General features: G+C 43.0%; 1 long non-coding RNA gene across 1 annotated transcript in view; it reads left to right on the top strand.

Moving 5' to 3' along the window:
• Positions 1 to 18407, top strand: part of LOC134809253 (uncharacterized) — a 355314-nt gene that overhangs the window by 70959 nt on the left and 265948 nt on the right. Inside the window, exon 2 of the long non-coding RNA XR_010154519.1 lies at positions 8035 to 8090. This is a non-coding gene — a long non-coding RNA (uncharacterized LOC134809253). The remainder of the gene's footprint in view (positions 1 to 8034; positions 8091 to 18407) is intronic.

The raw sequence follows: 18407 nt of genomic DNA, 5'->3' as shown, positions 1-18407 counted from the left end.
CTATATTACCTAGGCTGGTCATGGACTCCTGGCCTCAAGAAATATCCCAGCCTCGGCGGCCCGAAATTCTGGGATTACAGGCATGAGCCACCATGCGTGGCTTCTCTTTCTTTATTATAATTTATTTTATTACAATCTGTTATGATAAAATATAATTATTTTATTTTGTCTTTTATTTAAACGAAATTACTTATATGTCTTTAGATTTTTAAGCTCCTCCAGGGAACACAATGTGATGTGGTTATTTTTACTTTTTCATTACACCTTCCCTATGTATACAAAGTACCTTGAAATCATAATTGGCTAAGGCATATATGTTGGATTTAATCAGCAGGCAATACTTATGGCAATTTCATTGTCAACACTTCTGCACATATCAAGATTATTTTGTCCTGTAGAATTAGGCAAAACAACTTTCACTCTGAAAAGAAATGCTTCTCCCACCAGCCGAGCCTGTGAATCCCCTCAGTGCTGGGAACTCAGTTGCTTGTGTGGCAACTGCATGTTTAGGTTGCCCTGAGACTTACTCCACAATTCTGTAACTCTTAATCCATGTAGAGCAGTGATGATTTTGTTTTCTCATTCTTCCTATGTCAGCTCTCCAAATATTAGAAGGTTGCCACCTTGCCTCTCCTTGGCTAAATGTCACCAATCACATGAACCGTTTCTCACCTTGTATTAAAGCCACATCTTCTCTAGTATTTTTTCCCTTCTCTGAATTTTCTGTTTGTCTTAAAATGCAGCACCTCACCTGAACCCGGGTGTTTACCAGTCCATCATGTAGTGGAATTACAACTACTTTTGGAGGAGGCGCTGGGCTCCTACTAACGCAGTCCAAAATCCCTTAAGTTTTGTTAGTGGCTGCAACATGTTATGGGAGCACGTTGTGCCAGGGGGCTAGGTCTTCGCTCCATGAACTGCTTCCAAGCCAAGAATCTCACATCCTTTTTTGTGTTATTGATTTTGGAATCAATTAAAGGACTTTACATTCATTCCGATTACATTTCTTCTCGATGGTTTGAGGTCATTGGTCTAGCAGGATGAGAACATTTTGGATCCTGACTCTTTTATTTAATGTGTTAGCAGTTCCTCCCATACAGATGTCATTCACTGTCCTAACAGGCATTCCTTCTACTATTCTGTTCAAGCCACCCATGAGCTTGCTGAACAGAACAGGGCCCAAAACAGAGCCCTGTAGCACAAGGCTCTTTTTCCTTCCAGGCTGACATCATTCTCTTATTCAACACTTTGATGCATTTGTTCAGCCAGCTGCAAATCCACTTAGCTGTGTCCTACTCCCATCCCCATTTCTCCATCTTGTCTATAAGAATATCCTGAGCAACTCTGTCAAGTGCCTCGCTGAAATTCAGATCCATGATCCCCCCGCCTGATAACCCTATCAGGAGAGGAAACGAGATTCAATCGGGTAACTGTGGAAGAGCCTCTTGGCAGTCACCGTTTTCTCCTCCCCGAGCTCACAAAGATCAACCTGCAACGATTAGTTCTTGTGTTCTCCCAAGGATCAATACTAAGCCCCCTGGTTTGTATTTCACAGAGGGCTTGTATGTCTTCCTCTGCCCCAGCGCCCTCTCTTTCTGCAAACCCTTCCCTTACCCCTCTTGGAAAATTTGCCTGCCTCGAGTTTTCAGGAATATTTCTTTTTTTTTCCTGCCCCCCCCTTTTTTTTTTTTAAACTCATCCTTGAGTCTTCTGTCACTTTTCACATTGCTGATAATTTCTGGGGACATCTCTTACTGGTTTCTAGCCTTCATTTTCTCCTTCGGGGACAATAGTGCCAGTCTTAACTAATCCCCAATGTCACTGTAAGAACCAAATTTAAAAATATATATGAAGGCCTCTTACACAGTACCCAGCATGTAGTGGATAATTGTTATTTGAATAAACTGCAAAGAACCATATCAACAAGAAATCTTACTACAGTTACAAGTAAAATACATACAGAGCATTTTTCTCCAAAGTCAAATAAATTGCATTTTGAGTTACATTGTATGCTGTCATAAATTTGGAAAGGTATTTTGTTCATCAAAGAATTTAAGTCTTTGTTCTGATTATCTCTTTAAAATTAGCCTTCCCTAAAATCAGATTTAATAAGAACCTAAAGTTTTGTTATACCCTATTGCTTAATTATGTTTAAGGACATTTATGATTTTTTAAACACAGTTTATACAAGTTTTTTTTTTTTCTGGTTAAGGTGGGTAAATTGAAGCAGATTTTTTGAGCCAAATATTTTGAACCAAAATATTTTAAACCAAATAGTATGGTATCTGAGACCTGAAAAATAATTTCAGCTACAGAGAGAACATTTATGTTTCATTTACTTTTTTTGAGACAGGGTCTCACTCTATCACCCAAGCTGGAGTCAAGTGGAACAATCATGGCTCACTGCAGCCTCGACCTCCTGGGCTCAAGTGACCCTCCCACCTCAGTCTCACAGCTAGCTGGGGCTACAGGTGCATGCCACCACACCCCGCTAATTTGTGTGTATGTAGTTTTAGTAGAAATGGGATTGGGCCGGGCGCGGTGGCTCACGCCTGTAATCCCAGCACTTTGGGAGGCCGAGGCGGGTGGATCACAAGGTCAGGAAGGAGTTTAAGACTAGCCTGGCCGAGATGGTGAAACCCCATCTCTACTAAAAATACAAAAAAAATTGGCTGGGCGTGGTGGTAGGCGCCTATAATCCCAGCCACTTGGGAGGCTGAGGCAGAGAATTGCTTGAACCTGGGAGGCAGAGGTTGCAGTGAGCCGAGATTGCACCACTGCACTCCAGCCTGGGCAACAGAGCGACACTTGTCTCAAAAAAAAGAAAAAAAAAAAAAAGCGGGATTCCGCCATGTTGCCCAGGCTGGTCTCAACAAACTGTGGGGCTCAAGTGCTCCTCCCACCTCAGTTTCCCAAAGTGCTGAGATTAGAGGCGTCAGCCACTGTGCCTGGCTGAGAACATTTAAAAGGCGAAGGAGAGCTATTGGAAAAACACTTCTTAATGGAAATACAGTTTGGATGATAAGTGTTAATTATGATGTTTATACTGTTAATTGGCAAATTGCCCAGAAGTATCAAGGATGTCTCTGATCACTATCAAACTGACAGACATCTTCACCCATGCTACTCAGAATACAATCTGTTTTTTTTTTTTTTTTTTTTTTCAGACGGAGTCTCACTCTGTCACCAGGCTGGAGTGCAGTGGTGCAATCTCGGCTCACTGCAACCTCTGCCTCCCAGGTTCAAGCAATTCTTCTGCCTCAGCCTCCAGAGTAGCCGGGACTACAGGCATGCACCACCATGCCCAGCTAATTTTTGTATTTTTAGTAGAGATGGGGTTTCACCATGTTGGCCAGGATGGTCTCAATCTCTTGACCTTGTGATCCACCCACCTTGGCCTCCCAAAATGCTGGGATTACAAGCGTGAGCCACTACGCCCAGCCAGAGTACAATCTTTACTACGCTTGAAGTCAAATAAGTTTTAGGTTGGAACAACCTAGGTCAACACTCTTACTTTACAAGAGAGGAAAATGAGGCAGGTAGAGGCTAGGTGACCCAGCACGGAATGGCCAAGCCGGACCTCACAGCCAGGTCTCCTGACTGCAGGCCTGTGCTGCCTGCAATGGTTTGTAGCTGCACTGACAGGTTTGGGAGCTGTCCACATTCTTATTTTCTGGAGTCTTCCTCTTTGAGATGACTTGTTGTAGGTTCTTTGCTTTTTAATTCATTAGATGGCCACCAGGAAGAAATCCTTTGTGGAGCTGTCATCCACCCTTTTCCTGCCATTTAACTTAGTCCTTGGAAACATGAGGCTTCAACTCTGTGTTGTCTGGTGCCCAGGGCAACGTGGATGCTGAGATGACAAGACGCATCTCTCTGATGCGCAAATTAGAGTTGATTGATGGAAGGCCACTAATAAAATGTCACATCTTATAGATGTGGATGGGCCATGGGGCCAGTGATAAAGTGAGACCGGTGGGCTCTGACATACACACATCCCGGCCGTATTATTGACAGTGGGAGATAGTATTGATCTAGCTGCCAAGATTATCCTATTATGCAATTAGAATATTAGATTTGCATTTTTAATTCCTTTAGAAGAAATTGGCCTGGGGCAATTATGGCAGGAAAATATTAAGATGGATTCGGCTTCTTTGAAAATAAGAACTCAGAAGAAGCTTTTAGGAAGATGCAGTCATTATCAGAAAAAAGTTTTACTCATAAAAAAGAAGTAACAGTAAAGCAACAAAAACACAAAGCTATGCCAGTTTAAAGGGCCCATGGAAACCAAATTTTTCCCTAAGTAGGAAAACAAAACCAACTTGCCCTAGAACGCAGTGTAGACCCACCAGCGTTACATTCCTTGTGAGTATACATGCACGTTACACTTTGGGTTTCTGGTTTGGGCAGATTTCCATCTTTTTTTCTGACCGAACGGTGCTGTGTTCTGACCCTCGTGTTGCAGCTTCACTTCCTACACCAACTCAGCCTGGTTACTGGTTCCTTTTTAAGGAACTTGCTTTCTGAAGTGGTTTTGGTGAAGGCTTGGCCCCACAAGCAACTGAAGACAGTCCTCCTTCCTCCTGACTCATAATGTTTTAAAAATTAGAGGCTCAACTTACAATGACTGGAGAGGAAATGTTTAAAATCTGAAGTACTAGCAGATGCTTTTAAAACACAAAACTGCCTCCTTTTGGTGTGCGGATGCATTAGTCCCATCAGGGCTCTCCAGGCCCAATCTAGGGTCCAAGCCATTTCTGAGCCCTTGGTAGAATTTCTGGGTAAGCGAATGTGAGGTCATCGTATAAGAAATTAAAGCCACCGTCAAATTACAAGCCAGATGCTTCTGTGTTTAGTGTCCAGTTCAGCATACTTTTTCTGTAGTGGGCCAGATAGTAAGTGCTTTGGGTTTTGTGGGGCCACCTCCAGTTCCTCTCTTAACATCTCTCTAATTCTCTCAGCACAGTGTGCAAAGCCAGACCATGGTTGGATTTAGTACACAGGCCAAACTCTGCTGTTGCCTGGTTTGGTGGACAGTACGCACAAACCATATTTTTCTTTGAGACTATTATTATTACAGTGTCTTCTGCCTAATGGATACTCATGATTTCAAGGGGAAAACTTGGCTTCCACCCATTGGAGCGTCTAGTGTAGAGGGAAAAGAAGACATGCAAATAAATTACAATAAATCAAGATAATTGGTATAAATAAGGGAAATACTTCAAGCAGAGGGAATCATATTGAAACCACTACCTCCTTCACCACCAACAAAAATGCCATAGTGACCATTATTTACTGAGTGTGTACTAGATTTCAATGCCAAGAGTTTTCCATAATACAATGAGAGAAGAAGGTAAAACCTGTGTAGGGAAATTCAGAAAGGATTCCCAGTGGTCCTTGCATTTGAGTTGAGGTTTGAAGGAGTGGGAGTTTGAACAAAGAAGGTATGTGCAAATGCACGTAAGACGTCATGGTCTTGTCTGTCTGTGCCTCTGCTCAACAGTGGCCTATGTGATGAAGTCTATATAAGTCAGATGATGGACTCGATGCCCAGATGTCATGTTGGCAGTGGAGAAGCACAATCAGTAGACTCTTGAGGAAAGAACTAGGACTGAGACACAAGTATTACTGGGAGTTCATTTTTAATCATAGATTAGTTCTGTTTGTTCACTTAGCAAACAGTATTAAGCCCCTGTGTGTGCTGGATATGGCCCTTGGTGCTGGGACCACTTGGAGGTTGAGAACACAGTTCTTGTTCTCCAAAGACTCGCAGGGGAGCCCATAGGTGGATGCCATTGTAGGAGGAGGTGAACTCCCTAGAGGTTCATGGGTACAGACAAGGAGCGTGCGTGAATGTGTGTGTATTTGGAGGGATGGAGTGGGAACCGGATTCCAGCGCTATGTTAGAATTATACTAGACAACTTTTCTGGTCCTACTTGAAAAGGAACTGAGCTTCTGTTTTTAATCCATTTTGTGTTGCTATTAACTGAATACCTGAGACTGGGAAACTTCTAAAGAAAGAAGGTTAATTTAGCTCATGGTTCTGCAGGCTGTGAAGTTCAAAGAATGGCTCTGACATCTGTTCGGCTTCCGGTGAGGGCTTTTGAGCTTCACCATAACATGGTGGAAGTCAAAGGGGAATTTGGCGTGTGGGAAGGGGACCCAGATGTGCCCACTAGGCCCCACCTCCCAACACTGCCACATTGGGAATCAAGTTTCAACATGAGTTTCCATGGAGACAAACCATATCCAAACCATAGCAGTGTCAAAACTCCCTCTGTCTTTCCCCTATAAGGACACCCGTCATTAGATTTAGGGCCCATCCTAAATCCGGGATGATCTCATCTTGAAATCCTTAATTATGTGCAAAAATGCTTTTCTCAAATAAAGCCACAGTCACAGGTCCTGAGGGGTTTGGAAATAAACATATCCTTTTGGAGGTCGCTATTCAGCTTAGTACACCTGATAAATAACAGCCCCTGGGATTTTTAAAGACCATGATGGTTGCATCCAGGTTACATACTATGTGACAGGGAGAAGATGAAACTTCCAAAGCCTTGGAGTTCATCCCTTTAATTCTCTGAGAAAATGAGAGCACACCTGTGAAGCGTAGCTTCAGAATAACTTCAAGGTGAGGGGCCAGGGCTGAAATGTAGGAGCTCACAAGAGTCAAGGAATATCAACATTTGTTCCTGAAGCCACCTTCTTCAAGCAAGGCTGCTCATTCAGCTCGTAGTGGCACTGTCGGCAGAGTCACCCCCTGGAATCCAAAAGACAAAGATGAATGGAGTAAAAATGTAGTACTCCTGGTTTAGCAAATGATTCTACCTAATGAATCCATCACATTCAATAGAAACCACATTAGCAATTCCTGTATTGGTCTCATCCACCCAAAATCCCTGGAGGTCCACCCTAGTGCCCACATGATTCATTCAAGGAAAAAAGAATACACTCTTTAAATATGTGTATATATATATTTGTAAGTGTAAAATGCCTAGACAAAGGAACGCAAAGGAATACAGACTGTGGTGGTGAAGAGACGTTTTCCCCCTGAAAGTACTAGCCAAATGGTTATTATACCACCCTGCAGAAAAGCAAGGTCCTAATTAGTTATTAGAAAGGCATCGTGGCACTCTGTGGCTCTCCAAATATGTTTGATTCAGCTTTCCATCCTTTTAATAGCTTTGGCATTTTTTTTTTTTTTGAGACGGAGTTTTGCTCTGTCACCCAGGCTAGAGTTCTGTGCCGCGATCTCTGCTCACTGCAAGCTCCGCTCACTGCAAGCTCCGCCTCCCAGGTTCTTGCCATTCTCCTGCCTCAGCCTCCTGAGTAGCTGGGACTACAGGCTCACACCACCATGCCCGGCTAATTTTTTGTATTTTTAGTAGAGACAGGTTTTTGCCATGTTAGCCAAGATGGTCTCGATCTCCTGACCTCGTGATCCGCCCGACTCGGCCTCCCAAAGTTCTGGGATTACAGGCGTGAGCCACCATGCGCAGCCAGCTTTGGCATGTTTTTGGTAATTTCTGCAACTGTATTTCTGAATTCCTGGAGCTGCATCTTTGCTTCCTTGTTTTAAACGGCATGACTGGATCCCGAGTCCCAGTAATTGTAAAGCTTGTTAGGTTGTGCGTTTAGTTCAGTTCCACAAACATTAAGTACACACTGTGTACCAGGGTCCATGCCAAGCCCATGGATTGAGATGATGAATGGAATTATTTAGATGTGAGGTAGAATATATATGTGATATTCTCCTCTGAATGTACTAAGGCTTTAGCCTTCTGTATATTTGTAAGACATATTTTACATGTACACTTTTTTGAATGATCATCAGATAGGGGAGCAAAGGGCCAATTCAATTCTCTGAAACTTTAATTCTGAGGTCCTTACTTCCTTCAGCCTTCAGTCAGTAAGAATAAAATGCTTTAAGCTCTTCTGTCTTGGACATTTGAAGGCAGCACACGCTATTAACACAATAATGTTGTTTCCAGTGTACAGCACTATTAATTGGGTCTTTGTTATTTTCTCTATAGGCCGAAGCTTGATTCGGGTGTCAGCAAGTTAAAACTCAGGCACATCCATCTTTCTTGTAAGTTCTGCCATTCCCCCACCCCCACCCCATCAATGTATCAATACTGCTCCTCTTCATTAAGATTCTCATAAAAAGGCAGAGAATTGTAGAAGTGCCTTTTTCTTTCCTTAACTTGTAGAATCAGTGCTGTCCAGTAGAAATGTGATGCGATGCAACTTTAAATTTTGTAGTAAAGAGACAGATGAAATTAATTTTAACAGTATATCCCAGCATATCCAAAATATTATACTTTCAATATGCAATTAACATAAAATTATTAATGATATAATTTATGCTTTTTTCACATCGAGGGTGCAAACTGTGGTGTATTTTTTACATTTCTGGCACAGTGCTATTTGGAGCAGCCACATTGCAAGTACCCAGTCGCTACGTGTGTTTGGTGCTACCATAGTGGTCATGGAAGGTACATGTGAATAGTTCAGGATTGGCTTTTGCTTTTGATAGAAGAGATCAATTTTTTTAAGAGGCAGTGAGGAGTTAAAAGAAAATAGAATATTTTGGGTGAACTTTAGGACTATGTTGCCTGAGAAGAAAGAATTTATAATAGTTTTCATTGTAGAAATATTTTCAAAGTTGAGCGCGTGTGTGTGTGTGTGTGTGTGTGTGTGTGTGTGAGATGTACGAGACCCATGCATATAAAAATAGTCTTATGTTTAAATGTTCTTTCAGTAAAGGGCATGAATTGATAACTGACTTAAGTATGTACTGATTGCAGCTGGGCATGATGGTGCATATGTATAATCTCAGCTACTTGGGAGCCTGAGGCAAGAGGATCTCTTGAACCCATGAGTTCAATAGCAGCCTAGGCAACAGAGTGAGCTCCCATCTCCAAAAAAAAAGTATGTGCTGTATTGCAACTCTGGGTTAAAATCAATGAAAGGCTAATAGTACAACTGTTATGGACATTAATATCAAATAATAATAATTCAAAATTATTAATTATTAGAAAAAGTTAAAAAGATCAGGTTACAGATAGCACACTGGGAACTTTACATGGCTATGTTCCTGTGTGGCCCATAACTAGTCATACTGGAACTGCTAGTTTAGAAAAGAGAAACAAAACACAAATCTACTTTCTGAGGCCCTGAATTTACCATATTTTCATGTTTATTATCCAGTGTTTTTATACTAATTTGGTTGGGGTATTAATAGGGATAGTATTAGCCTCACCAGTCCTTATTTTGCAGTGTTAATGTGCTAAACTCTTTTTAATTCTAAATGTGAAAAATTAGGGTGAAAATCATGAGTACAGAGGAAATTATGTACCTATGAGTTCCCCGGGAAATTACAAGCTCATATAAGACATACAAACACATACGCAGCAATGACCCAAGCCCCCCTGCAGCTCTTCCCTCACCCCCAAAACAGATTGGATCACCTCGTCCTGATTCTGCTGTTAATGTGAAATGGCTTGCCCGTGAATGTGCTTGAGCCAGCTCAGGAAACTGAGGCACAGAGAAGCATGCTTATGGTCACACAGTCAATTAGGGGCAGACCTGGGACCAGAACTCAGGACTCCTGACTCCTACTCCAGTGCTTTTAACACTGAAATCATGGAGGGAGAATGACACATGAATACAATTAATGGCTTATTAGTCAGAGACCCCAACCCTTCAGGAAACAAAAATCCAGCCTAGGCTTTTCAAACAGAGGGAATTTAATAAAGGGAATTGGTTATACAGGTGATGTAAGAGCTGAGAAACCACCAGAGAACCACCAGGCAATCAGTAATTCACAATAAGAATATTCTACTGCCACCTCTTGGACTGGAGGAACAATGGAAGGATGAGATATCAAAACTAGGGGACTGCTCAGTGTGGGGTCGCCCTGCCCCAGAGTGGGGGCTGCCTGGCTGGAGTTGAGAACCCAGAGTGAAGGGCTCTCTGGTGGGAGCTCAGCCCACAGAGGAGATGTGGGCGCCGTTGGGGGTCCTGTTTTATGTAGCGTAAGACTCTCCAGTCTTACCATTGCCTTCTATTGGCCAAAACTACTTAGAAGCCAGAGAGCAAGGAGTGTGGGGAATGAAGGTTTCTGTGACACAGAGCAAAGTCGGGCAAGAACTGGGAGAGCAAATAGACACCTGCTGCTACAGAGGAATAGCCTTAAAGAAGCGCTATGGTTTGCAACAGATTTATCCTCTACTTATGTTTTAAAACTAATTTTGGAAATAGTTTGTGCATCAAATTCACTATCACTTTGACAAGAGGAGATGCCAGCCTAAGAGGCTACCTTGTTGTAGATCATCAAGAGACGATCACGTGTGTCTTCACTTTGGCATGACGTTGGTCCATCCTCATTTACTTCTGCTGGAGAGGTGGGACTTCTCAATCTCTGTTCCAGATCCACAGGCTTATTCTTGGGCAATAGTTACTGTCCAGGGCTTCCTAAAACTTGCTTCTATTTGTTTCATAACTTGGAACAGCTGAAGGTGGACCCTTGGGAATAGGATGAACCAGGATTCATGACTGAAAAGATGTTTGTTTTGTTTAGTTTTTGTTTGGAGCAGTATAATACATTTAAATATTATATTTAACGTTAAACAATGCATTGGCAGAAAAGAGTTTATCTATCCCAGGCTTGTGGAGGGGAAGCTACTGAAGCCTAGGGAAACATTAGCCTTTTTTTGACTGAGGCTTCACCATGTATTAGGAACTCTCTTAAATGCTTTGCCTTTTTTTTTTGAGATGGAGTTTCACTCTTGTTGCCCAGGCTGGAGTCCAATGGCACGATCTTGGCTCACCACAACCTCCACCTCCCGGGTTCAAGCGACTCTCCTGCCTCAGGCTCCCGAGTAGCTGGGATTACAGGCATGCGCCACCATGCCTGGCTAACTTTGTATTTTTAGTAGAGACGGGGGTTTCTCCATGTTGGTCAGGCTGGTTTCGAACTCCCAACCTCAGGTGATCCGCCTGCCTCAGCCTCCCAAAATGCTGGGATTATAGACGTGAGCCACCGTGCCCAGTCAATGCTCTGCATTTTTAACTCACTTAAGCCTCACAATCAAGCTACATCTTAGAAACAACTATTTCCCGCAGTTTTCAGATGACAACACTGATGATCAGAAAGGTTTAGGTAATTTGACCAAGTTGGCAGACTGCTAGTGGTGGAGCTGTGTTTGGAATCCAGGCAGCTTGGCTATAGAGTCCATGCTCTTAACCACTAATTTGTGCCTCCACCCAACCTATGTTAGCTGGTGTGCAGGTCAGCCTTGGGATTCCCTGGGGTCCTAGCCCTGATGTACTGGGCTTTGATACCCAGAAGGCTGGTGGTATTGGCAGGGGAAGCTGCTGTGAAGAGGTCGTGAGTGCCACATTATTACAAGGCACTTAGTTGCTAATTGCCATTTAATCACAAGATGAATATAGTTCTCTTCTCCTTCCACCCCAGTGCCAGTTAGATGGTAATTACTTCTGAACTAAGTGCTGAAGATGTGGCTTTGTGTAGAGCTGGAGCTAAATGCTAGGTCTCTCCTTTGAAGCACCACATTCCTGGCAGGACTGGTTTACCGACGTGGCTCACTAAAAATATCCCTTTGACATCAGATGCTCCTATTTCTTCCTATTTTCCTTAAATGATTATTTTTTTGTCAGAAAATTTTTCAAATTTGGCCTTTATATTTGAGAAATTAAACAACCCACACTTTTCTAGAAGTGACGTTATGTTTAAGTCAATAACTGAAGTAGAAAACTTTACATTTGGATAGTTCTACATTGAATATGAGTTTACTTAGTTTGTTTCTTCAAAGTCTCCTGTATACGGCTGTTGTGAGGAGTGGAAGAGGAACCACTTGGTGTTTTCTGTTGTTTAAACTTTGATGAATGTAAAAACGATCATATGGAATATCTCTAAATATGGAAATGCATTCTATTGTCTTATTCTTTTTTGAGATTTTTTTCCTGCAGGTGATTTTAAAGCAGGTCTGTCAGGGATTATTTGACTTTTCAGAGAAAGCAATAAAAGTGAGCAGGTTAAGTCACTTGTCTAAAGTAACTCAATTAATGAACACAGCCCTTGTTTTCTGGCTGCCAGTCAAATGTCACAGGTGATATCTGAGGTTAATAAACCTTCAACCTTCTAATCAGCTTGATTCAGGCTTAGAACAAATGTGCAGATCCGAAATAGGTAGTATGGGCAGTAAAACAGTGAAACATCGAAAAGCATGAAGGCTGCAACACCAGTGCTGTCTCTGCCTGGTCTATTCAGGGGTCTTGTGGATGTGTGGACTCTTCAGGGGTGTTGTGGATGATGGAGTTATGACAACAATCCCTGGTGAGGTGGCAGACACATTTTGTTTATTTATTTATTTATTTATTTAGAGATGGAGTTTTGCTCTTGTTGCCCAGGCTGGAGTAATGGCGCACTCTCGGCTCACTGCAACTTCTGCCTCCCAGGTTCAAGCGATTCTCCTGTCTCGGTCTCCCGGGTAGCTAAGATTACAGGTAGCTAAGATTACCTGCCACTACGCCCGTCTAATTTTTGGTATTTTTTAGTAGAGATGGGGTTTCACCATGTTGGTCAGGCTGGTCTCGAACTCCTGACCTCAAGTGATCCGCCGGCCTTAGCCTCCCAAAATGCTGGGATTACAGGGGTGAGCCATCGCACTCAGCCTATTGATTTATTTATTTTTGTGGGAGACCAGAGTTTTATTATTACTCAAATCAGTCTCCCCGAGCATTCAGGGAGCAGAGTTTTTAAGAATAACTTGGTGGGTGGGGGGAAGCCAGTGAGCCAGGAGTGCTGATTGGTCAGTGATGAAATCATAGGGAGTTGGAGCTGTCTTCTTGCACTCAGTCAGTCCCTGAGTGGGAGCCACAAGATCAGATGAGCCAGTTTATTGATTTGGGTGGGGCCAGCTGATCCATCAAGTGCAGGGTCTGCAAACTATCTCAAGCACTGATCTTAGGAGCAATTTAGGGAGAGTCAGAATCTGGCAGCCTGCAGCTGCATGACTCCTAAACCATAATTTCTAAGCTTGTGGCTAATGTTAGTCCTACAAAGGCAGTCTAGTGCCCAGGCAAGGAGGAGGTCTGCTTTGGGAAAGGGCTGTTACTGGGCAGACACATTTTAACTGGTTATTAAGTTCTTTGTTTAAGGTTTTTATGACGAGGGTTTAGTTTGAGTTTTATGTGAGTGGTTGTCTATGTGCCTTAAGGAAAAAACCCTCCAAATTTAGTGTTTTTGCCCAATAAGGCAGTGACTGTTGAACTTTAGAACACCCAAATCACCTAACTGCTGGGCCCCTCCCTCCCAGAGTTTCTGGTTAAGTCTGAGGTGGGGCCTGAGAATTTTCATTTTTGACAAGTTTCCAGGTGATGCTCATGCCACTGGTCTGGGAATCACGTTTTCAGAACCAGGGCACGAAGGGGTATTGCTTCCTCTCCTCACAATCCAATGAGAATATTTCCAGCTGGGCAACTCTTCAGGGAGGCCCTGCTCCAGGTTGTGACTCGGAAACAGGCTGCTTTCCTAGATGCTCTGCTCTTTCCTGAGATCTTCTCTGCAGTCAGTGTGTGGGTCCAGGAAAAGAGAAGGCAGGAGGGATCGTGCCAGAGGTCTTCTGGGGGACAGACCTGGAAGTGGGATAGATTATTTTTGTTTATCTTCCGTTGGCTAGACCCAGTCATGTCGGTCTACTTTAACTGTGAAAGGAAGATGGAAAGTCTGTCTGAGTGCTCAAGAGGAAAAGAAAACTGAGTTCAAGGGAGCACAAGAAAACTGAGTTCAAGGGAGCACAAGAAAACTGAGTTCAAGGGAGCACAAGAAAACTGAGTTCAAGGGAGCACAAGAAAACTGAGTTCAAGGGAGCACAAGAAAACTGAGTTCAAGGGAGCACAAGAAAACTGAGTTCAAGGGAGCACGCCTAACTTTACGAACGTCCTCCTCTTGACTTTTTTCCTCTACCTAAGACGTTGTGAAAATATTTCTGTTACCGATTTAGAAAGTTTAGTGATGTTCTTTGACCTGCCCGGAAATACCCTTGAGTACTGGCAGCTGGAGTTGGGTGAAGCAGGCTGTCCATGTTCCTTTCATGGATGAAGACACTCTGATAACAGCTCACCGGTGCGAAGGGTTTACCTACACTGGAAGTGAGATCAGAGGGAGAATGACAATCCCCATCTATGGCAGGTGTCAATTTATTGTCTCTCAGCTTCAAATTCATCCTTCCCTGCTCTGCTTTGTGATACTGGAACTGGACCCTGTAAACATTTCTTCTTAGCCTGCTGGGTGAATGTAAACGTCATCAGTAGAGGGTGCCAGAGTGGTGTAGTGCCAGGAACGTCCCTGCTGAGTTCTGGACTTGGCTAGTTATTATCATTCAATGCAGTAGCACCTGGCACATGCACCTGAGCCCCAGCTCTGCCTCAGGCCATGCTCTCCCCAGCACTGGTCACTTCTCAGAAGCTCCTTCCTGCCCACAGCCTCCCACAACAACAGATGGCCTGCTTCTGCAGACCACCCCGTGCCTTTGCTTTCCAGAAAGCTTCTCCACCAGCCATTTGTGAGTTCCTGTGGCAGCAAATAAAAATTAGGAAAAAATGTTGGCCCAAAAAAATATTTGGCAAAAAAAAGCAAAAAAACTTTTAAATAAAAGTCTCTAATAATGAGTTTACCAAGAGTCTTCTTGGAGTTCAACTCTTGCAGTTGTGTCGTGTGGCGCCCTCCCTCACGATGCAGGGGGAAAGAAGCACTTTGCAGACACCGAGGATACTGACCTTTCTGCCATGCAATCTAACTCATCAGTAATAAGGGAAGGGAATGGTGATCTGTCTTATTCATTCCCACAAGGCAGGCTTGGCATGAACAAGAATAACATTTGGCAAAAATCTCTGAAGAGATCTGAACCTCAGCCTCAGTGGAGGTAGAAGGTCCCTCTGCCCGTCCTTGGTTCCTTTAATTTTTCACTGTCCTTCAGCCTAGAGGTAATAGCTGCTCTTTTGCTGCTTCCTTAAGGTCCTTTTAAAGTTCCTTTTAGTAGTTGTATTAGTCCCTTTTCATACCGCTATAAAGAAATATCCGAGGGCCAGGTGCAGTGGCTCACACCTGTAATTCCAGCACTTTGGGAGGCCGAGTTGGGTGGATCACAAGGTCAGGAGTTCAAGACCAGCCTGACCAAGATGGTGAAACCCCATCTCTACTAAAAATACAAAAATTAGCCGGGTGTGGTGGTGGGTGCCTGTAATCCTGGCTGTTTGGGAGGCTGAGGCAGGAGAATCACTTGAACCCGAAAGGCCGAGGTTGCAGTGAGCCAAGATCGCGCCACTGCACTCCAGCCTGGGCAACAGAGCAAGACTCCATCACAAAAAAAAAAAAAAAAGAAAAAGAAAAAGAAATTCCTAAGACTGGGTAATTTATAAAGAAAAAGAGGCTTAATGGACTTACAATTCCATATGGCTGGGGAGGCCTTACAATCATGGCGGAAAGTGAAGGAGAAGAAAAGGTGCATCTTACGTGGTAGCAGGCAAGAGAGCTTGTGCAGGGGAACTGCCATTTATAAAACCATCAGATCTCATGAGACTTATTCACTATCACAAGAACAGCACAAGAAAAACCCACCCCATGATTCAGTTACCTCTCACTGGGTTCCTCCCATGACTTGTGGAGATTATGGGAGCTATAATTCGAGATGAGATTTGGGTGGGGACCCAGACAGACTATATCAGTAGTTAACCACCTTTAATAGTTAACAGTTATTTGTGTTACATTTTCCTTGTTAAAATAGCTGGAGTGATGGCTGCCTCCTGACTGGACCCTGAGAGATATGCCATGATTCTGGTTTTATTGTAGAAAGACAATGTTGAACATACTTCTTCTCAAATTTAAAAAAAGCAGGACAGAAAAACTGTACATGCCCAAAGCTCATTTCTTTATTTTTCCCTTTCGCAATGTCAAATTCCTGCCCTGAGAAGGGCTGATGTTCATATCAGAGACCCAACAGGAATTGAGTGAGATGGGTTTCAAGTCTCAGACTTCTAGATGCTGTAGTCTAGAGTCTCAACAACCAGGGTCTCCTTGGGGAAGGCACTGGGTAGGACTCTGTTTTGCTGGGAGCATGAGAAAGGAAGAAGAAACACATGTGTCATCAGAGACCAGAAACCAATGTTGCTTCTTCAGCTGCGTGCCTTGGTCCCTGTCCTTGGGTGAAATCATAAAGCCAACTGTGAGTAACACTGGGCCTTTTGCCTTGGCTTGGTCCTGCTGCCGCCACAGCAGCAGAAAACCCACGTAACCTAAAAAACATTCCCAAGTGAAAGTTTCATAAACAATACACAATCTAATTTTAGGCCACAGAAAGTAGAAGGTCAGCATAGAATATTGACAATAATAATAATAATGGTTAGCATTAGTTGCTTATTATATAATCTTTTTATTTTTCTTCACACAAGGTGGATACATCCAATGAAAGGCTGAGGCCAACCTGGCTTGGTTTCTTTGCACTAACTGGGCTTTCCAGAAGGGCCCCAACAAAGGTGAAACATCGGAGGCAGGCATACCTGTGATTTAGAGACCCTGTGAAAGCATCTTAATAGGAAACTTCTTTTCTATTCCCACTACTTCTGAAATTTCACCATCAGAGACTCATACTTGGTCAAGTATAGATTCCCCCACTTCCCTCACCTTTTAAAATTGAAGTGAAATTTGAATAACCTAAAGTCAAGCATTTAAAGTGAATAAGTCAGTGGCATTAAGTACAATCACAATGTTGTGAAACCATCATCCTTTGTAGTTCCAAAACATTTTCATCACCCCAAAAGGAAATCCCATAGTCACTGAGCAGTCACTTCTCATTTCCCCTTTCTCTAAGCCCTGGTAGCAACCAATCTGCATCTATCTCTGTGGATTAGCCTTTTCTGGGCATTTCATATAAATGGAATCATACAGCACATCGTCTTTTGTGTCTGGCTCCCTTCACTTAATGTCATGGTTTCAAGGCTCATTTACGTTGTCCCATGGGTCAGTCCTTCATGTCCACCAGTTTATGGATGGATAGACAAATTGTGGTATGTACATACCAGATCCTTTCCAGATGATTTTTAAAATTATACTTTAGGTTCTGGGATACATGTGCAGAACGTGCAGGTTTGTTACATAGGTATACACGTGCCATGGTGGTTTGCTGCACCCATCAACCTGTCACCTACATTAGGTATTTCTCCTAATGCTATCTCTCCCCTAGCCCCCCACCCACTGACAGGCCCTGGTGTGTGATGTTCCCCTCCCTGTGTCCATGTGTTCTCATTGTTCAACTCCCTAATGGAATCAAAAAAGAGCCTATATAGCGAAGACAATCCTAAGCAAAAAGAACAAAGCTGGAGGCATCACGCTACTTGACTTCAAACTATTCTACAAGGCTGCAGTAACCAAAACATCATGGTACTGGTACCAAAACAGAGAGATAGACCGATGGAAAAGGTCAGAAGCCTCAGACATAACGCCACATATCTACAACCATCTGATCTTTAACAAACCTGACAAAAACAAGCAACGGGGAAAGGATTCCCTATTTAATAAGTGATGTTGGGGAAACTAGCTAGCCATATGCAGAAAACTGAAACTGGACCCCTTCCTTACACCTTATACAAAAATTAATTCAAGATGGATTAAAGACTTACATGTAAGACCTAAAACCATAAAAACCCTAGAAGAAAACCTAGGCAATACCATTCAGGACATAGGCATCAGCAAAGACTTCATGACTAAAACACCAAGAGCAATGGCAACAAAAGCCAAAATTGACAGATGGGATCTAATTAAACTAAAGAGCTTCTGCACAGCAAAATAAACTTCCAAATGATTTTTAAGCGATCTCCTCCAGTGGAGGAGATAACACATAGGACCTCCAATACCTTAGTTTTAACAAGGTTGTCTCACAAAGTTACTTTGTGTTAAACAGACTGGTGAAAATTTCAGGGTAGAGAAGACTCTCAAACTAGAGAGAGATGATGAAGGCAAAAAGGGTGGGGAAGCCACCTGAAATTTAACGGAGATCTGACACCAGTTTGAGTTCTAGAAAATTATTCTTATGCAGCCTCTGACTAAATACAACAGTACATTGCTGAGCATAGAATTAAAACATGCACACTTCTTATTCTCAAAGGTCAGTGTGCCAGAGAGGATCTGGGTGAGAGAAGAACTGCCTTCTCTTTATCTAAAAACAACTCTGGACCAACTCATGACTGGATTTGCAGAACACTGGTTGCAGAGTACATAACCTTGTCAGCCCCAAGTGGGGATACCAATGTCGCTGGCTGAAGCTGCTCCTATGTGACTGCCTGGTGATCATTCTTCAACACAGAAGCACGGCCTGTACTGAGT

The sequence above is a fragment of the Pan troglodytes genome, chromosome 22 (genome assembly GCF_028858775.2).
Source record: "Pan troglodytes isolate AG18354 chromosome 22, NHGRI_mPanTro3-v2.0_pri, whole genome shotgun sequence".
In the NCBI taxonomy this organism is placed as follows: Eukaryota; Metazoa; Chordata; class Mammalia; order Primates; family Hominidae; genus Pan; species Pan troglodytes.
The sequence above is the reverse complement of the archived record's forward strand: the minus strand, read 5'-3'. Positions and strand labels throughout refer to the sequence as shown.